The following is a 5,624-nucleotide window of genomic DNA, read 5'->3' as shown; positions in this document are numbered from 1 at the left end:
AAGGTGACATAAATGTGATTGCCCATTGTGAGGGTCTCATTGTAGTGTGGGCAGGCTCGCTGCACCTGGCTCTGTCTGATTAGCCTGGTGAACACGAGTGTGGAGGTCACAGGGAGCCTCAGCTCAGCGTGGAGTCCACAAGAGGCAGCGTGTGCTGTGCCACTCAGTGCGGCGTGCTTGGAGGGCCACCCGGGCGTGAGCGGGGCGCCCTGCTGGGTGACTGGGTGGTCCTGAAGGGTTGACCTGGGCTCCTGTCTGGGGCCCCTGACCCTCCAGCGGCCGTGAGTGGCGCGGCCTTGCTCCCGACGCCCCTCTACCGTGCTATTCCTGCCTCAGAGCCAGCTGACCGTGCGCTGAGGCCCCTGAAACCGGGAGCCGCGCTGAGCCTCTCCTCCTTATATTATGGGTGTCGGGCGCTGCGTCCCAGCAACAGGAAGCCTGGCGGGTGCAGGCGCAGCCTCGCTCCGCATGCCTGACCTTTCAGCAGTGAATCTTGGCAGCTGGATTTCAGTGTGTGGCTGCCAAGGGGACCCTAGAGGAGTGGTCATTCTTCACAGCTGGTCACCTGCATCAGCCATCGACAGGCTACCTCCAGGGGCAAGTCCTTGCCCACGACCCCCAGCATAAGTACCATTGTGTTCTCAGGAGAAAATCTAAGTTTGAAATCTGGCTGGTTGCTGGGATTTTGTGGGCAGAAGCTGATATTTCTAGTCACCTAAGAATAAACCTGTGTGTGAAAATCTTACCTGAAAATAAGACCCAAAGTTCCAAATTTAATACATCAGTATAGTACTCTGTCTGTTTTACTCACAAGGGCGATTAGCCTGATGTGCTGAGGGTAATGACGCAGACATTTCAACACCAGCTCCTCCATGATTTTCTTCTGAGTTGGAGAGGCTCTAGGTAAAAGTGTTGATGACTGAATTCCACCAATTAGCAAAGGAGTTTTTTTGGGACATGATGAAAGGGAAGCGATTTTTCTTTTGGTACTGAGAATTGAACTCATTAACCTATGCTTGCCAGGCAGGCGTTGTGCCACTGAGCTATATCCCCAGCCCTAAGAAGTGATTTTTATTTGCATCATTCGAAAACAAGTTTAAAATGGTGAGAGCCCAAGCCCAAGATAAAAGACTAGCTAAATAGAGATTTGATAAATGAGGTGTCCCCGGATACAGACTAGGAGGAGAAGCCACACGTCGTTTAGCTGTGGCTCCTCACGCAGCAGACAGCCACGCCACCTGTCCCCACTATTTGTGTATTTCCATTTGTGTGAACTTGCTCAGAGCTCAAATCAATGGCCGTGCACTTGGGAGAGAGGACTGCCCTGAAAGCGAAGGCTCAGCAAATTGTGGGTGAGTTGCGCCTTGTGATCAACCTCTCTTCCCGCCTCTCCAGAGCCGGCACATGCGGGGAGGCAGGCGTCACAGGCCTCCGTGAGCCGGGCACTCAGCCTGCAGGTGATGGCAGGACAGCTTTTGGCTCGAGAAGGATTTGTATCCCTCCCTGATTCCCAGCCAGCCTTTTTGGCTGGGGCAGCGCTCTGCTACCTCCCACTCAGCTGTCACTCCCTAGGTGGAACTCTGGAGGAACACAGACAGCGCCTCAGCTAAGCAGCTGCTGAGCTTTTGTGGCCATGGTGCTCACGCATCCCAGCTCTTCATTTCTATCTCTTCTCGGCTGCCTGACGGACTCTCCTGCCCTAGCACAGTTGTAGACAAGGGAAGACTCCTGCAAGCTTTAGGGACTGGGTATTTAAGCCTGGAGCTTTGGATCCTGAGGCTGCGGGAAGGGAAACTGAGAGGGAGAGGGCAGCCAGGAATCACGGAAATGGGGGTGTCCCGATGCCTTCCAGAGTAGGGCTGCGTATCAGAGGCTAGGAAGGTGTGCAGCACCTCGGCCCTGCAGACCGGTAGACGCATGCCTGCTGCAGCCCCCTTGCAGCAGCAGCAGCTAGCCACTGGTCCTCCAGCTTTTCCCCTGAGCGTGTCTGGGCTTAGCCCTCTAAAATCTCCATGAAGTAGTATGCAAATATTTGGCCTGTGTCAGGAGTATATGTGACAGACACTGGCCGTTGTGTCTCTCCTCATATGATGGCTTAGAGCCAAAATGTCCCTCAAAGTCTCATGTGTGTGAAGGCAACTGGACTACAGGGCACCATGGTCACCAACGGACCCATCCACAGATGAGATTATGGCTGAGCAATCTGTGAGGAGGTGGGCCTGGTCGGAGGAGGCCACTGCTGGAGCAACTGGGAGGCTGAGCTCTTGGCCTCGACACCTCTCTTCCCTCTTCTTCCTGGCTGCCATGAGGTGAGCAGCCATCCTCCCCGAGTGCTGCTGCCTGGCTGCTTCTGCCTTGGAGTCAGCCAGCTGTAGACTGAACCCTCTGAAACCACAAGCACCTGCAAACTTCCCCTGCTCTCTGGAGTTGATACTGAGTATTTTGTTCCAGCACCAGGAGCTGCTTATTCCTGGGTCTCCCAAACACTGTCCATTTGTTGAACAATGCGCCACCAAGCCATACACAATGTTTGGATTGTGGGTGCCCAAGGATGTGGCTGTCTCCATGACTGATGGAGAGCAGTAGTCGATGTCACCTACCAGAGCAGGGCAGGATTCAACTCCAAGATCGCCAGCGCCCCTGACACCCACTCTGAGGTCTCAGTGAGCCAGATATTGGATGTCCTCTTTTCTAGTTTGTGCAGCGAGTGCTGAATACCAGGCCTGGGATGCTTCACAGGTGCGGTGATGTCTCCCCTTGGCTCACAAACTCAAGAACCTGACACTGGGGTTCGGGGCTGAGGCCTCAGGAGGGTCTGGTCTCTGCTTGCATGTTCACGCATGTCCTTTGGAGGCAGAGGGACAAGAGGACAAAACAAGAAAAGTCCTTGTAGCCCTCATAACTCAGACATTGGCCAGAACCTCTTGAACCCCACATGGGGACTGAGCGTCAGCACTGATGCAGCGGCCTGGTCTCAGACTCAGATGACCAGGACAGGGGCTCCTGTGACCTCCTGAGTCAGGCATGACTTTGAGCAGTGTGGGATAAGGCAAGAGGTCGGCCCTGAACCAAGCCCCACCGTGAGAGCTGCTGGAACAAAGATCCCCTCCAGGGCCCTCCACTCGGTCCCCACCTCTGCACAGGTGGGCTGAGCACCCGGTGCTCAAGGTCAGTCATGTGTGTCCATGCCTGTGTCCTGTGGTAAAATCACAGGCTCTGCCCTGCAGGATTCCTGGCAAAAACTTTTGTTATATCTGCTGTCTTCAAGGCCCAGTAGGAAAAACCTGGAAAATTTCAAGGCCTCTTTGTTGGTGCAGGGAAGAAAGGCACATGTGACAGGGGCAGCTCCTCATCCTGACTCTGTGCTCCTCATTAATGCAGGCTACTCTTGTGCATCCCCACTTACAATGTGGGAAACCCTCCTCAGGTCCCCGCCTCACCCCACTCCAAGAAGACAGAGCAGACGCAGCCCAGCACTGGACATGCTCTTGAACCGGAAGACACTCCCTGTGAGCCGTGGGGCGGAGACATCCCCGGACCTGCTGTGCCGGAGTCAGGTCTCGGTGAGCAGCGTCTTCTGCTCGTCTGCCCTTGGGAGATGTAACGCTCAGACCGATCATCGCTGCGAACTCGCATGACAACCATGAGCACATTAGCAGCTTTTCCTTGCAGCTGTGAGCAAGGCTGAGGCCCGGGGAGGCTGAGCCAATGTCTGCAGCACGCAGCTGGCCGGGCACCTGGGTCTTGGTTCCCAAGGCAACCCAGGAACAAGGGGGAGAGAGAAGCTGCAGTCACTACTTTGAAGCCCTTCTATTTTGGCCTCTGAGCTGGAACCAGGAGCCAGGGGCATCTTTGCAAGCAATGCAAAGAGAGAAAGGACCTCTCCAGGGTACAGTCCCACTGAGCTGTGCTCTGGCCCCTACTCTGGCACACTGCCAGTCACAGCTGGCCACACCATGAGCTGCTTGGAGAGAATCTGATTGTCCCCTGCAAGCTTGGTGTCTAAATGCAGGGGCTGAGACCAGGTGACATGGAGTCACAGTCGGTTGTGTCATCTATGAGTTAGGTCTTTGCACATCTGCCTATGCACTAAGACTTGTTTACAACTCCACAATCACAGAGTCAAAGCTGCAACAAATATAAACATTGTAATCAGGTTTTATTCATGATTCTAGGGTCAGGCAGCCTTCAGAACCGGAATGTGCTAGAAGACATTGGGGCGGCAGGGTTCACACCACATTTAAGGGCAGAAGACACAGGAGCACGGGCATCTTCCCCAGGCATGGCTCCTTGTAGCACCTCGTTTGAGTCAGCTGGTGCAGCGGACCACAGAGCTGTGGCAATGACCAAGGCGGCAGCAAGCAGAGCCACAGCTAGGCTTAGCAGCTCCTCCACCAAGCCAGGCTGCAGCAGGCTATGAGGCGCGCACACCAGCCTCCTCAGGTTTGCGATGACTTTCGCTTTGCTTGGTGATTTCCCTCCAGCCTAGTAAGCAGGCAGAGCAACTGGCCTCGGGCCTCCTGGGTCCCCTGCTCCTGGCCGGGGTGCAGCAGCACATGCACCACAGTGGTGCCTGGATTGTCCAAGAGCGAGAAGGCCATGATGCACCTGTGTGTACTGGGGCAGCGCCACCCGCACGTGGGCCACAGTGCTGTGGGCTGTGTTCTGTGTTTACAAATCCACAACATGCGTTAATTGAGCTCTCTCCACGCACAGGAAAAGCACATCTATCAACCAGTTGCTGCAAATGTGGACAGAAGCCCCAGGGAGCCTGCTCAGTACTTCCTCCTGCACACAGCTGTGCAGATCACAGAGCTGCAGCGTGAGCAGGAAGTGCCTCCTAACAAGCCACGCCGGGTCCTGGTGCAGTGCCAGTGTCTCCGAGACCGCAGCGAGCCCCATTCCTTAGCGTGAGGCCAGGGCAAGAAGAATTCAGCAGACAAGCTTTTAAATCCCAATTTGCCTGTATTTCTCTGCATCAGAATGTCTATTTTTCCTGTATTTCCTTGAAATTATGCCTGCTTTTCTTTCAAAAAGGTAAAGTCACAGGACGTTCACCTGGCAGTCTCCCTCCCACTCACGGGTATCTCCTTTCATGCCTGGCTTTGGCTGAAGAATAGAAATCTAGAGAAATGGCTGGTCTCTGTCTGGTGCTGCACGTGGATGCGGAGCTCGAAGGTTGCCACGCATCTGTTCTGGGCGAGCGCTTTTGATGAGATGCTTTTGCAAGAAGGAGAACATTCTCCAGGCTGCAGAGCTGCCTTCATGTCCATGTTCTTCCGGTGATTTCTGCCTGGTGTGGAGGATCAAGGTAATCGGTGAAGATGCAGAAAACATCCCATGGGCCCTCCCTCACCGCCTGCTGGGCTGAAAGAACCTTGTCGCCTGTACAGCTCAGTGCGGCTCCTGCACACCGCCAGCTTCGCTATGAGATCAGTAACGCCCTCAATGCCTTGCCTGGCTGCCACCAAGAGCAGCGCCTCTACAGGAGGAAACGGAGCCTCACCGATTGCAAGGGAGACAGGTCAGGAAGCCCACTGGACTTCAGAGCTGGGCGGCCAGGCCCGTGCTCAGGGACGCCTACAAGGTGTGGCTTCCACAAGCCACGGGCAGGTGAGCCTCAC

This window comes from Octodon degus, unplaced genomic scaffold (assembly GCF_000260255.1).
Source record: "Octodon degus isolate 3935 unplaced genomic scaffold, OctDeg1.0 scaffold00039, whole genome shotgun sequence".
Taxonomy (NCBI): Eukaryota; Metazoa; Chordata; class Mammalia; order Rodentia; family Octodontidae; genus Octodon; species Octodon degus.
The sequence above is the reverse complement of the archived record's forward strand: the minus strand, read 5'-3'. Positions refer to the sequence as shown.